Consider the following 15,069-nt stretch of genomic DNA (forward strand, 5'->3'; position numbering starts at 1 on the left):
TGGAGGTCCTAATAAATAGTTGACAGGAAGCGTATATTTTTTACAACCTTGATATGATAGGGTAATATTAATGTGGTGCGACAAATAGGCTGTTATTTTAGACCTATATTAAGTAAGGCAGGTGGGGTGGGACCTCAAGCCCTGAGGGGCAGGCACAGGTGCGCAGTGGAGGTATAAAATAGAGGAGTTCCCAGATAGGGCATCAACCCTGATGAAGAAGGGCGATTACCCTTCGAAACGCGTTGGTTAGTCTTTTTGTCCTAGCAGGGCTCCGTAGGCTCGTGACGTCACACGCTGCTTGTCAGCGGCGGCCATTTTTTTCTTCAGTGTAACCAGGGACGCCTCCGGCCGGGACGTCTTCCTGGCTCTACACTGAGCAGCTACAGCTATTAGACCTGCACGGCTCCAGGCGGCACCAACCCTCGTCTGCCCACCTGTCCACCAACAAACGCAGGTCATCTCATCCTCGCACCTGCCGGGTCTATTGGGGGAATAAGACACATCACCTCCAGGAATCACAACGAGCAGACCAGCGGGATCACAACACAATATATCTGTTCCCTGCAAACCATACCTCTATTCGGTAAGAACTTATGCACGGCCGTTACCGAGTTCATTTTAGTATATAAGTAACGCATAAGGTACGGGCACTATATGTGTCCATGGTATCATATTGCAAGCAACATACAATTGAATGCACGGTCTCAACAATACGCAGGGTGAAGGCTCGCATATTAGCTTATATTTGGATTGGTCACAACGTATAGCCTATCACCTATTGCCATATATTCATGTGGTTTTGGTTTTTTGCTAGCCAGGTTCTGTCTGTATCACCCAAGCGCGGTATCAGTTGTTATAGAAATGAAAGGACTTGTGTTGGTAATGCACCTGAATGGCTATTGCACTGTTCGAAATAGAGATCAAAAGATGTGTCAAAGTTTCGCTGGCTTCATAGCTCAGTGGTTAGAGCACTGGTCTTGTAAACCAGGGGTCGTGAGTTCAATTCTCACTGGAGCCTTTGTGTTATTTTGAAACTGAATAGTTTAATTCTTGAGCTTATCTTTAAAAATACCTGCTTAGTTGAAGGTTTATTATACTGAGAAAAAAATGTTCAGACATAATAATTACATTACTTGGAGAGTTTTCATCCATTTCAGGTTTGCAAAAAAACGTGGTAGCAAGTAAAAAAAATACTTGTTGCTTCTGTGAAGCGGATCCTGAGGAAAACTACTCCAAACTAGGCACATTCAAATCAAAAATCTGCAAAAAAGGCTTTAAGAATGAAAATCTCATTGCAAACTCTGCAAAAAATCCCCAGGAAACACATCATGAACATAAAAACTCTTCCCAAAAGTACCTAATAAAGTGGTGTTTTCCTAAGTGGGTTCTGCTTGCAAAACTCATTGTTTTTAAATGCCTTAATAAAATTCCATCTGCAAATAACCTAAAGATTCACACTGAGGTTTTTTCAGGAAATTTTGATCAAAACTTTTCCAAACACCACTAGGAGTTCAAAAAACACAAGTTTTGTTTGAAGTGTTGGACTGCGCACACACTCAGTTTTTTAATGAATTTTTGGAACAGGAACTGGTATGTGCATATGACGGCTTTTAAACTCAGGAGAACTTGATGTGTTTTTCACGCAGAAGACTTTTCAAGAAATTTAGGACATTTCTTCCCCTGAATCGTCTTTTGTATCATTTTTTGGGTTGTTTCCTGGACAATTTTGAGATGGCTTTTTTCGGAAGGTTTTCCCATGGTTTCGGTGAAGTCTTTTTTTCTGGTCGCATTTTTCACTCCATTGAAAAAATAAGAAACAGTTAGCTCTTTTAAGCAAAATCAATGGCAAAACACTCAAAAAAAAAGTCTTTTTGAAGTCCAGGCATGTATTGAGCTTTTCCACTGATTTGTACTGTAAAATACACAGCATGTTCCTGGTGGAAAACGCTAATAGAATGGACATGTGACTTCTTTTAACCGCTTGGCGTTTTTAGAAACCTGAAGTGGTCAAAAGACATTCAAAAACCTCAACATAGACAGAGCAAGTCAGTTTTACATAGAATTGCTTATGTTCATTCTTTTGAGCAATGTTTGATAGTGTTTTCAAATGATTCCAATGGCGGAAGCTGCCTGAAAAAAGACATCATGTGCACATAGCCACCTAGTTGAAACTGAGTGGAAACTCTACAAATGCTCCTGCAAATCTCATAGCTCCTCAAAAATTTGGAGTTTCTGCCCAGATTCTGCTCTGAAAACTCAGCTAAAAACCTCTGTGTGCACATAGTCTTGTAGAGTTTCTGCCCTGAAAATGCAGGAAAAATATAACTTAGTGTGAACACACACTCATAGCTATTTTGAGTGATTTATTCCACTTCAGGGTTTGAAAAATGCCAGGTGAAAATAATAGGGGATATTGCATCTTTGAAGCAGATCCTGATGGAATTTGCTCTAAAGTAGATACTGTAAATCAAAAGGCTGCAAAGAAAAAGCTTTAGAAAAAAACTCTTCAAAAACACTTCAAGAACTCTCAAAAAGTGCTTTAGGAACCACTTTATAAAGCTAAACCTCCTTTAAAAGCTCCCCAATGAAAGGGTGTTTTTGCTTTAAAAAGTCTTCTTTTTTGAATGCCTCAATAAAACTCCATCTGCATATATCCTAATACAGACACAAAAAAATTCAGACATCATTCTTAAATTTGGCATAATTGAAAATGTAAATGAAAATCATGGCCAGAGATCTAATGCTATGTGGAGACAAAGACTTTAGAGCAGATTTGCTTTAAAATTTGCTTTCGTAAAAAGTTTCCACTTGAAAAACTCATCTTTTTTGAATGGCTCCATAAAACTCCATTTGCACATAGATTAATACTGACATGAAAAAAGTTTATGAAATCATTCTTAAATTTGGTACAATTGAAAATATAAATAAATCATCGTGCTTCTCTTTACATTTTTTACCATGCCTTACCTTACAATCATTGCTTGTATGGGTTGTAAGTTTTCATATGCATTTCAAGTTGATGTTTTTCCCATGTCAATGTCAAATTGGTACCTAAAGAAAAATCTTTGTACAGTTTCTTTGCATTTCTCCCATGTAGCATAGTAAATGATCCTTAGGAGTTACTGAGCATATGCATACCTCTAACAGGCTAATCCCTACATCGCTTTAGAAATTCTTCCTTTTCAATGGCTTCATAGCTCAGAGGTTAGAGCACTGGTCTCGTAAACCAGGGGTCGTGAGTTTGACTCTCACTGAAGCCTTAAAAACTCTTTGTCTCTCATATACAAATTGCTTATCTGTACAAATTGCTTATCAGTGGTACAAAGTTGGTGCGATTCAATATTGATGTTGATCCTTTTCAAAAGTTCTGGATAAGACCTTGATCATTTATGACATTCGGGTAACGTGTGTCAAAGTCCTTTCTTATGCCACCTCTATCAGAGCTTTAGGAGTCTAATGACCCTTCTTCATCAATTCTTGATGTGTGATTTTGTAATATAAAGAATTACATATTTTATTAAAGCAAGCAGTAGAATTCTTTTCTTTGCCAATCCATCTGATTTCATTTTTTTGCACATCAGATTGCCAATAAACAGGTAGTCAGTTATAGAACTGAAGCTTTAGAATGTTTGCAAGTCATGCTTTTGCATTGCAAGAGCAGTTGTTGGTTTGTTGGTGATGGGACATTACGTTAAGAGTGTGATTTCAAACTAGAAATGAAAGGACTTGTGTTGGTAATGCACCTGAATGGCTATTGCACTGTTCGAAATAGAGATCAAAAGATGTGTCAAAGTTTCGCTGGCTTCATAGCTCAGTGGTTAGAGCACTGGTCTTGTAAACCAGGGGTCGTGAGTTCAATTCTCACTGGAGCCTTTGTGTTATTTTGAAACTGAATAGTTTAATTCTTGAGCTTATCTTTAAAAATACCTGCTTAGTTGAAGGTTTATTATACTGAGAAAAAAATGTTCAGACATAATAATTACATTACTTGGAGAGTTTTCATCCATTTCAGGTTTGCAAAAAAACGTGGTAGCAAGTAAAAAAAATACTTGTTGCTTCTGTGAAGCGGATCCTGAGGAAAACTACTCCAAACTAGGCACATTCAAATCAAAAATCTGCAAAAAAGGCTTTAAGAATGAAAATCTCATTGCAAACTCTGCAAAAAATCCCCAGGAAACACATCATGAACATAAAAACTCTTCCCAAAAGTACCTAATAAAGTGGTGTTTTCCTAAGTGGGTTCTGCTTGCAAAACTCATTGTTTTTAAATGCCTTAATAAAATTCCATCTGCAAATAACCTAAAGATTCACACTGAGGTTTTTTCAGGAAATTTTGATCAAAACTTTTCCAAACACCACTAGGAGTTCAAAAAACACAAGTTTTGTTTGAAGTGTTGGACTGCGCACACACTCAGTTTTTTAATGAATTTTTGGAACAGGAACTGGTATGTGCATATGATGGCTTTTAAACTCAGGAGAACTTGATGAGTTTTTCACGCAGAAGACTTTTCAAGAAATTTAGGACATTTCTTCCCCTGAATCGTCTTTTGTATCATTTTTTGGGTTGTTTCCTGGACAATTTTGAGATGGCTTTTTTCGGAAGGTTTTCCCATGGTTTCGGTGAAGTCTTTTTTTCTGGTCGCATTTTTCACTCCATTGAAAAAATAAGAAACAGTTAGCTCTTTTAAGCAAAATCAATGGCAAAACACTCAAAAAAAAAGTATTTTTGAAGTCCAGGCATGTATTGAGCTTTTCCACTGATTTGTACTGTAAAATACACAGCATGTTCCTGGTGGAAAACGCTAATAGAATGGACATGTGACTTCTTTTAACCGCTTGGCGTTTTTAGAAACCTGAAGTGGTCAAAAGACATTCAAAAACCTCAACATAGACAGAGCAAGTCAGTTTTACATAGAATTGCTTATGTTCATTCTTTTGAGCAATGTTTGATAGTGTTTTCAAATGATTCCAATGGCGGAAGCTGCCTGAAAAAAGACATCATGTGCACATAGCCACCTAGTTGAAACTGAGTGGAAACTCTACAAATGTTCCTGCAAATCTCATAGCTCCTCAAAAATTTGGAGTTTCTGCCCAGATTCTGCTCTGAAAACTCAGCTAAAAACCTCTGTGTGCACATAGTCTTGTAGAGTTTCTGCCCTGAAAATGCAGGAAAAATATAACTTAGTGTGAACACACACTCATAGCTATTTTGAGTGATTTATTCCACTTCAGGGTTTGAAAAATGCCAGGTGAAAATAATAGGGGATATTGCATCTTTGAAGCAGATCCTGATGGAATTTGCTCTAAAGTAGATACTGTAAATCAAAAGGCTGCAAAGAAAAAGCTTTAGAAAAAAACTCTTCAAAAACACTTCAAGAACTCTCAAAAAGTGCTTTAGGAACCACTTTATAAAGCTAAACCTCCTTTAAAAGCTCCCCAATGAAAGGGTGTTTTTGCTTTAAAAAGTCTTCTTTTTTGAATGCCTCAATAAAACTCCATCTGCATATATCCTAATACAGACACAAAAAAATTCAGACATCATTCTTAAATTTGGCATAATTGAAAATGTAAATGAAAATCATGGCCAGAGATCTAATGCTATGTGGAGACAAAGACTTTAGAGCAGATTTGCTTTAAAATTTGCTTTCGTAAAAAGTTTCCACTTGAAAAACTCATCTTTTTTGAATGGCTCCATAAAACTCCATTTGCACATAGATTAATACTGACATGAAAAAAGTTTATGAAATCATTCTTAAATTTGGTACAATTGAAAATATAAATAAATCATCGTGCTTCTCTTTACATTTTTTACCATGCCTTACCTTACAATCATTGCTTGTATGGGTTGTAAGTTTTCATATGCATTTCAAGTTGATGTTTTTCCCATGTCAATGTCAAATTGGTACCTAAAGAAAAATCTTTGTACAGTTTCTTTGCATTTCTCCCATGTAGCATAGTAAATGATCCTTAGGAGTTACTGAGCATATGCATACCTCTAACAGGCTAATCCCTACATCGCTTTAGAAATTGTTCCTTTTCAATGGCTTCATAGCTCAGAGGTTAGAGCACTGGTCTCGTAAACCAGGGGTCGTGAGTTCGACTCTCACTGAAGCCTTAAAAACTCTTTGTCTCTCATATGAAAATTGCTTATCTGTTTGGTCAGTGGTACAAAGTTGGTGCGATTCAATATTGATGTTGATCCTTTTCAAAAGTTCTGGATAAGACCTTGATCATATATGACATTCGGGTAACGTGTGTCAAAGTCCTTTCTTATGCCACCTCTATCAGAGCTTTAGGAGTCTAATGACCCTTCTTCATCAATTCTTGATGTGTGATTTTGTAATATAAAGAATTACATATTTTATTAAAGCAAGCAGTAGAATTCTTTTCTTTGCCAATCCATCTGATTTCATTTTTTTGCACATCAGATTGCCAATAAACAGGTAGTCAGTTATAGAACTGAAGCTTTAGAATGTTTGCAAGTCATGCTTTTGCATTGCAAGAGCAGTTGTTGGTTTGTTGGTGATGGGACATTACGTTAAGAGTGTGATTTCAAACTAGAAATGAAAGGACTTGTGTTGGTAATGCACCTGAATGGCTATTGCACTGTTCGAAATAGAGATCAAAAGATGTGTCAAAGTTTCGCTGGCTTCATAGCTCAGTGGTTAGAGCACTGGTCTTGTAAACCAGGGGTCGTGAGTTCAATTCTCACTGGAGCCTTTGTGTTATTTTGAAACTGAATAGTTTAATTCTTGAGCTTATCTTTAAAAATACCTGCTTAGTTGAAGGTTTATTATACTGAGAAAAAAATGTTCAGACATAATAATTACATTACTTGGAGAGTTTTCATCCATTTCAGGTTTGCAAAAAAACGTGGTAGCAAGTAAAAAAAATACTTGTTGCTTCTGTGAAGCGGATCCTGAGGAAAACTACTCCAAACTAGGCACATTCAAATCAAAAATCTGCAAAAAAGGCTTTAAGAATGAAAATCTCATTGCAAACTCTGCAAAAAATCCCCAGGAAACACATCATGAACATAAAAACTCTTCCCAAAAGTACCTAATAAAGTGGTGTTTTCCTAAGTGGGTTCTGCTTGCAAAACTCATTGTTTTTAAATGCCTTAATAAAATTCCATCTGCAAATAACCTAAAGATTCACACTGAGGTTTTTTCAGGAAATTTTGATCAAAACTTTTCCAAACACCACTAGGAGTTCAAAAAACACAAGTTTTGTTTGAAGTGTTGGACTGCGCACACACTCAGTTTTTTAATGAATTTTTGGAACAGGAACTGGTATGTGCATATGATGGCTTTTAAACTCAGGAGAACTTGATGAGTTTTTCACGCAGAAGACTTTTCAAGAAATTTAGGACATTTCTTCCCCTGAATCGTCTTTTGTATCATTTTTTGGGTTGTTTCCTGGACAATTTTGAGATGGCTTTTTTCGGAAGGTTTTCCCATGGTTTCGGTGAAGTCTTTTTTTCTGGTCGCATTTTTCACTCCATTGAAAAAATAAGAAACAGTTAGCTCTTTTAAGCAAAATCAATGGCAAAACACTCAAAAAAAAAGTATTTTTGAAGTCCAGGCATGTATTGAGCTTTTCCACTGATTTGTACTGTAAAATACACAGCATGTTCCTGGTGGAAAACGCTAATAGAATGGACATGTGACTTCTTTTAACCGCTTGGCGTTTTTAGAAACCTGAAGTGGTCAAAAGACATTCAAAAACCTCAACATAGACAGAGCAAGTCAGTTTTACATAGAATTGCTTATGTTCATTCTTTTGAGCAATGTTTGATAGTGTTTTCAAATGATTCCAATGGCGGAAGCTGCCTGAAAAAAGACATCATGTGCACATAGCCACCTAGTTGAAACTGAGTGGAAACTCTACAAATGTTCCTGCAAATCTCATAGCTCCTCAAAAATTTGGAGTTTCTGCCCAGATTCTGCTCTGAAAACTCAGCTAAAAACCTCTGTGTGCACATAGTCTTGTAGAGTTTCTGCCCTGAAAATGCAGGAAAAATATAACTTAGTGTGAACACACACTCATAGCTATTTTGAGTGATTTATTCCACTTCAGGGTTTGAAAAATGCCAGGTGAAAATAATAGGGGATATTGCATCTTTGAAGCAGATCCTGATGGAATTTGCTCTAAAGTAGATACTGTAAATCAAAAGGCTGCAAAGAAAAAGCTTTAGAAAAAAACTCTTCAAAAACACTTCAAGAACTCTCAAAAAGTGCTTTAGGAACCACTTTATAAAGCTAAACCTCCTTTAAAAGCTCCCCAATGAAAGGGTGTTTTTGCTTTAAAAAGTCTTCTTTTTTGAATGCCTCAATAAAACTCCATCTGCATATATCCTAATACAGACACAAAAAAATTCAGACATCATTCTTAAATTTGGCATAATTGAAAATGTAAATGAAAATCATGGCCAGAGATCTAATGCTATGTGGAGACAAAGACTTTAGAGCAGATTTGCTTTAAAATTTGCTTTCGTAAAAAGTTTCCACTTGAAAAACTCATCTTTTTTGAATGGCTCCATAAAACTCCATTTGCACATAGATTAATACTGACATGAAAAAAGTTTATGAAATCATTCTTAAATTTGGTACAATTGAAAATATAAATAAATCATCGTGCTTCTCTTTACATTTTTTACCATGCCTTACCTTACAATCATTGCTTGTATGGGTTGTAAGTTTTCATATGCATTTCAAGTTGATGTTTTTCCCATGTCAATGTCAAATTGGTACCTAAAGAAAAATCTTTGTACAGTTTCTTTGCATTTCTCCCATGTAGCATAGTAAATGATCCTTAGGAGTTACTGAGCATATGCATACCTCTAACAGGCTAATCCCTACATCGCTTTAGAAATTGTTCCTTTTCAATGGCTTCATAGCTCAGAGGTTAGAGCACTGGTCTCGTAAACCAGGGGTCGTGAGTTCGACTCTCACTGAAGCCTTAAAAACTCTTTGTCTCTCATATGAAAATTGCTTATCTGTTTGGTCAGTGGTACAAAGTTGGTGCGATTCAATATTGATGTTGATCCTTTTCAAAAGTTCTGGATAAGACCTTGATCATATATGACATTCGGGTAACGTGTGTCAAAGTCCTTTCTTATGCCACCTCTATCAGAGCTTTAGGAGTCTAATGACCCTTCTTCATCAATTCTTGATGTGTGATTTTGTAATATAAAGAATTACATATTTTATTAAAGCAAGCAGTAGAATTCTTTTCTTTGCCAATCCATCTGATTTCATTTTTTTGCACATCAGATTGCCAATAAACAGGTAGTCAGTTATAGAACTGAAGCTTTAGAATGTTTGCAAGTCATGCTTTTGCGTTGCAAGAGCAGTTGTTGGTTTGTTGGTGATGGGACATTACGTTAAGAGTGTGATTTCAAACTAGAAATGAAAGGACTTGTGTTGGTAATGCACCTGAATGGCTATTGCACTGTTCGAAATAGAGATCAAAAGATGTGTCAAAGTTTCGCTGGCTTCATAGCTCAGTGGTTAGAGCACTGGTCTTGTAAACCAGGGGTCGTGAGTTCAATTCTCACTGGAGCCTTTGTGTTATTTTGAAACTGAATAGTTTAATTCTTGAGCTTATCTTTAAAAATACCTGCTTAGTTGAAGGTTTATTATACTGAGAAAAAAATGTTCAGACATAATAATTACATTACTTGGAGAGTTTTCATCCATTTCAGGTTTGCAAAAAAACGTGGTAGCAAGTAAAAAAAATACTTGTTGCTTCTGTGAAGCGGATCCTGAGGAAAACTACTCCAAACTAGGCACATTCAAATCAAAAATCTGCAAAAAAGGCTTTAAGAATGAAAATCTCATTGCAAACTCTGCAAAAAATCCCCAGGAAACACATCATGAACATAAAAACTCTTCCCAAAAGTACCTAATAAAGTGGTGTTTTCCTAAGTGGGTTCTGCTTGCAAAACTCATTGTTTTTAAATGCCTTAATAAAATTCCATCTGCAAATAACCTAAAGATTCACACTGAGGTTTTTTCAGGAAATTTTGATCAAAACTTTTCCAAACACCACTAGGAGTTCAAAAAACACAAGTTTTGTTTGAAGTGTTGGACTGCGCACACACTCAGTTTTTTAATGAATTTTTGGAACAGGAACTGGTATGTGCATATGACGGCTTTTAAACTCAGGAGTACTTGATGAGTTTTTCACGCAGAAGACTTTTCAAGAAATTTAGGACATTTCTTCCCCTGAATCGTCTTTTGTATCATTTTTTGGGTTGTTTCCTGGACAATTTTGAGATGGCTTTTTTCGGAAGGTTTTCCCATGGTTTCGGTGAAGTCTTTTTTTCTGGTCGCATTTTTCACTCCATTGAAAAAATAAGAAACAGTTAGCTCTTTTAAGCAAAATCAATGGCAAAACACTCAAAAAAAAAGTATTTTTGAAGTCCAGGCATGTATTGAGCTTTTCCACTGATTTGTACTGTAAAATACACAGCATGTTCCTGGTGGAAAACGCTAATAGAATGGACATGTGACTTCTTTTAACCGCTTGGCGTTTTTAGAAACCTGAAGTGGTCAAAAGACATTCAAAAACCTCAACATAGACAGAGCAAGTCAGTTTTACATAGAATTGCTTATGTTCATTCTTTTGAGCAATGTTTGATAGTGTTTTCAAATGATTCCAATGGCGGAAGCTGCCTGAAAAAAGACATCATGTGCACATAGCCACCTAGTTGAAACTGAGTGGAAACTCTACAAATGCTCCTGCAAATCTCATAGCTCCTCAAAAATTTGGAGTTTCTGCCCAGATTCTGCTCTGAAAACTCAGCTAAAAACCTCTGTGTGCACATAGTCTTGTAGAGTTTCTGCCCTGAAAATGCAGGAAAAATATAACTTAGTGTGAACACACACTCATAGCTATTTTGAGTGATTTATTCCACTTCAGGGTTTGAAAAATGCCAGGTGAAAATAATAGGGGATATTGCATCTTTGAAGCAGATCCTGATGGAATTTGCTCTAAAGTAGATACTGTAAATCAAAAGGCTGCAAAGAAAAAGCTTTAGAAAAAAACTCTTCAAAAACACTTCAAGAACTCTCAAAAAGTGCTTTAGGAACCACTTTATAAAGCTAAACCTCCTTTAAAAGCTCCCCAATGAAAGGGTGTTTTTGCTTTAAAAAGTCTTCTTTTTTGAATGCCTCAATAAAACTCCATCTGCATATATCCTAATACAGACACAAAAAAATTCAGACATCATTCTTAAATTTGGCATAATTGAAAATGTAAATGAAAATCATGGCCAGAGATCTAATGCTATGTGGAGACAAAGACTTTAGAGCAGATTTGCTTTAAAATTTGCTTTCGTAAAAAGTTTCCACTTGAAAAACTCATCTTTTTTGAATGGCTCCATAAAACTCCATTTGCACATAGATTAATACTGACATGAAAAAAGTTTATGAAATCATTCTTAAATTTGGTACAATTGAAAATATAAATAAATCATCGTGCTTCTCTTTACATTTTTTACCATGCCTTACCTTACAATCATTGCTTGTATGGGTTGTAAGTTTTCATATGCATTTCAAGTTGATGTTTTTCCCATGTCAATGTCAAATTGGTACCTAAAGAAAAATCTTTGTACAGTTTCTTTGCATTTCTCCCATGTAGCATAGTAAATGATCCTTAGGAGTTACTGAGCATATGCATACCTCTAACAGGCTAATCCCTACATCGCTTTAGAAATTCTTCCTTTTCAATGGCTTCATAGCTCAGAGGTTAGAGCACTGGTCTCGTAAACCAGGGGTCGTGAGTTCGACTCTCACTGAAGCCTTAAAAACTCTTTGTCTCTCATATGAAAATTGCTTATCTGTTTGGTCAGTGGTACAAAGTTGGTGCGATTCAATATTGATGTTGATCCTTTTCAAAAGTTCTGGATAAGACCTTGATCATATATGACATTCGGGTAACGTGTGTCAAAGTCCTTTCTTATGCCACCTCTATCAGAGCTTTAGGAGTCTAATGACCCTTCTTCATCAATTCTTGATGTGTGATTTTGTAATATAAAGAATTACATATTTTATTAAAGCAAGCAGTAGAATTCTTTTCTTTGCCAATCCATCTGATTTCATTTTTTTGCACATCAGATTGCCAATAAACAGGTAGTCAGTTATAGAACTGAAGCTTTAGAATGTTTGCAAGTCATGCTTTTGCGTTGCAAGAGCAGTTGTTGGTTTGTTGGTGATGGGACATTACGTTAAGAGTGTGATTTCAAACTAGAAATGAAAGGACTTGTGTTGGTAATGCACCTGAATGGCTATTGCACTGTTCGAAATAGAGATCAAAAGATGTGTCAAAGTTTCGCTGGCTTCATAGCTCAGTGGTTAGAGCACTGGTCTTGTAAACCAGGGGTCGTGAGTTCAATTCTCACTGGAGCCTTTGTGTTATTTTGAAACTGAATAGTTTAATTCTTGAGCTTATCTTTAAAAATACCTGCTTAGTTGAAGGTTTATTATACTGAGAAAAAAATGTTCAGACATAATAATTACATTACTTGGAGAGTTTTCATCCATTTCAGGTTTGCAAAAAAACGTGGTAGCAAGTAAAAAAAATACTTGTTGCTTCTGTGAAGCGGATCCTGAGGAAAACTACTCCAAACTAGGCACATTCAAATCAAAAATCTGCAAAAAAGGCTTTAAGAATGAAAATCTCATTGCAAACTCTGCAAAAAATCCCCAGGAAACACATCATGAACATAAAAACTCTTCCCAAAAGTACCTAATAAAGTGGTGTTTTCCTAAGTGGGTTCTGCTTGCAAAACTCATTGTTTTTAAATGCCTTAATAAAATTCCATCTGCAAATAACCTAAAGATTCACACTGAGGTTTTTTCAGGAAATTTTGATCAAAACTTTTCCAAACACCACTAGGAGTTCAAAAAACACAAGTTTTGTTTGAAGTGTTGGACTGCGCACACACTCAGTTTTTTAATGAATTTTTGGAACAGGAACTGGTATGTGCATATGATGGCTTTTAAACTCAGGAGAACTTGATGAGTTTTTCACGCAGAAGACTTTTCAAGAAATTTAGGACATTTCTTCCCCTGAATCGTCTTTTGTATCATTTTTTGGGTTGTTTCCTGGACAATTTTGAGATGGCTTTTTTCGGAAGGTTTTCCCATGGTTTCGGTGAAGTCTTTTTTTCTGGTCGCATTTTTCACTCCATTGAAAAAATAAGAAACAGTTAGCTCTTTTAAGCAAAATCAATGGCAAAACACTCAAAAAAAAAGTATTTTTGAAGTCCAGGCATGTATTGAGCTTTTCCACTGATTTGTACTGTAAAATACACAGCATGTTCCTGGTGGAAAACGCTAATAGAATGGACATGTGACTTCTTTTAACCGCTTGGCGTTTTTAGAAACCTGAAGTGGTCAAAAGACATTCAAAAACCTCAACATAGACAGAGCAAGTCAGTTTTACATAGAATTGCTTATGTTCATTCTTTTGAGCAATGTTTGATAGTGTTTTCAAATGATTCCAATGGCGGAAGCTGCCTGAAAAAAGACATCATGTGCACATAGCCACCTAGTTGAAACTGAGTGGAAACTCTACAAATGTTCCTGCAAATCTCATAGCTCCTCAAAAATTTGGAGTTTCTGCCCAGATTCTGCTCTGAAAACTCAGCTAAAAACCTCTGTGTGCACATAGTCTTGTAGAGTTTCTGCCCTGAAAATGCAGGAAAAATATAACTTAGTGTGAACACACACTCATAGCTATTTTGAGTGATTTATTCCACTTCAGGGTTTGAAAAATGCCAGGTGAAAATAATAGGGGATATTGCATCTTTGAAGCAGATCCTGATGGAATTTGCTCTAAAGTAGATACTGTAAATCAAAAGGCTGCAAAGAAAAAGCTTTAGAAAAAAACTCTTCAAAAACACTTCAAGAACTCTCAAAAAGTGCTTTAGGAACCACTTTATAAAGCTAAACCTCCTTTAAAAGCTCCCCAATGAAAGGGTGTTTTTGCTTTAAAAAGTCTTCTTTTTTGAATGCCTCAATAAAACTCCATCTGCATATATCCTAATACAGACACAAAAAAATTCAGACATCATTCTTAAATTTGGCATAATTGAAAATGTAAATGAAAATCATGGCCAGAGATCTAATGCTATGTGGAGACAAAGACTTTAGAGCAGATTTGCTTTAAAATTTGCTTTCGTAAAAAGTTTCCACTTGAAAAACTCATCTTTTTTGAATGGCTCCATAAAACTCCATTTGCACATAGATTAATACTGACATGAAAAAAGTTTATGAAATCATTCTTAAATTTGGTACAATTGAAAATATAAATAAATCATCGTGCTTCTCTTTACATTTTTTACCATGCCTTACCTTACAATCATTGCTTGTATGGGTTGTAAGTTTTCATATGCATTTCAAGTTGATGTTTTTCCCATGTCAATGTCAAATTGGTACCTAAAGAAAAATCTTTGTACAGTTTCTTTGCATTTCTCCCATGTAGCATAGTAAATGATCCTTAGGAGTTACTGAGCATATGCATACCTCTAACAGGCTAATCCCTACATCGCTTTAGAAATTGTTCCTTTTCAATGGCTTCATAGCTCAGAGGTTAGAGCACTGGTCTCGTAAACCAGGGGTCGTGAGTTCGACTCTCACTGAAGCCTTAAAAACTCTTTGTCTCTCATATGAAAATTGCTTATCTGTTTGGTCAGTGGTACAAAGTTGGTGCGATTCAATATTGATGTTGATCCTTTTCAAAAGTTCTGGATAAGACCTTGATCATATATGACATTCGGGTAACGTGTGTCAAAGTCCTTTCTTATGCCACCTCTATCAGAGCTTTAGGAGTCTAATGACCCTTCTTCATCAATTCTTGATGTGTGATTTTGTAATATAAAGAATTACATATTTTATTAAAGCAAGCAGTAGAATTCTTTTCTTTGCCAATCCATCTGATTTCATTTTTTTGCACATCAGATTGCCAATAAACAGGTAGTCAGTTATAGAACTGAAGCTTTAGAATGTTTGCAAGTCATGCTTTTGCGTTGCAAGAGCAGTTGTTGGTTTGTTGGTGATG

The 15,069-nt window shown here is 36.0% G+C and overlaps 10 non-coding genes across 10 annotated transcripts; all 10 read left to right on the forward strand.

Annotated features, from left to right (window-relative positions):
* Positions 1-945: 945 nt before the first annotated feature.
* TRNAT-UGU (transfer RNA threonine (anticodon UGU)) lies at positions 946-1,018 on the forward strand. The gene has a single exon. It is a non-coding gene; the product is annotated as a tRNA-Thr (tRNA).
* A 2,169-nt stretch (positions 1,019-3,187) lies between these two features.
* Positions 3,188-3,260, forward strand: TRNAT-CGU (transfer RNA threonine (anticodon CGU)). The gene has a single exon. It is a non-coding gene; the product is annotated as a tRNA-Thr (tRNA).
* Positions 3,261-3,800: 540 nt separating this feature from the next.
* TRNAT-UGU (transfer RNA threonine (anticodon UGU)) lies at positions 3,801-3,873 on the forward strand. Its single transcript has one exon. It is a non-coding gene; the product is annotated as a tRNA-Thr (tRNA).
* Positions 3,874-6,042: 2,169 nt separating this feature from the next.
* Positions 6,043-6,115, forward strand: TRNAT-CGU (transfer RNA threonine (anticodon CGU)). The gene has a single exon. It is a non-coding gene; the product is annotated as a tRNA-Thr (tRNA).
* Positions 6,116-6,647: 532 nt separating this feature from the next.
* TRNAT-UGU (transfer RNA threonine (anticodon UGU)) lies at positions 6,648-6,720 on the forward strand. Its single transcript has one exon. It is a non-coding gene; the product is annotated as a tRNA-Thr (tRNA).
* Positions 6,721-8,889: 2,169 nt separating this feature from the next.
* Positions 8,890-8,962, forward strand: TRNAT-CGU (transfer RNA threonine (anticodon CGU)). Its single transcript has one exon. It is a non-coding gene; the product is annotated as a tRNA-Thr (tRNA).
* A 532-nt stretch (positions 8,963-9,494) lies between these two features.
* TRNAT-UGU (transfer RNA threonine (anticodon UGU)) lies at positions 9,495-9,567 on the forward strand. The gene has a single exon. It is a non-coding gene; the product is annotated as a tRNA-Thr (tRNA).
* Positions 9,568-11,736: 2,169 nt separating this feature from the next.
* Positions 11,737-11,809, forward strand: TRNAT-CGU (transfer RNA threonine (anticodon CGU)). The gene has a single exon. It is a non-coding gene; the product is annotated as a tRNA-Thr (tRNA).
* Positions 11,810-12,341: 532 nt separating this feature from the next.
* On the forward strand, positions 12,342-12,414 carry TRNAT-UGU (transfer RNA threonine (anticodon UGU)). Its single transcript has one exon. It is a non-coding gene; the product is annotated as a tRNA-Thr (tRNA).
* Positions 12,415-14,583: 2,169 nt separating this feature from the next.
* On the forward strand, positions 14,584-14,656 carry TRNAT-CGU (transfer RNA threonine (anticodon CGU)). Its single transcript has one exon. It is a non-coding gene; the product is annotated as a tRNA-Thr (tRNA).
* Positions 14,657-15,069: the final 413 nt, after the last annotated feature.

This window comes from Ranitomeya variabilis, chromosome 1 (genome assembly GCF_051348905.1).
Source record: "Ranitomeya variabilis isolate aRanVar5 chromosome 1, aRanVar5.hap1, whole genome shotgun sequence".
NCBI classification, from domain to species: domain Eukaryota; kingdom Metazoa; phylum Chordata; class Amphibia; order Anura; family Dendrobatidae; genus Ranitomeya; species Ranitomeya variabilis.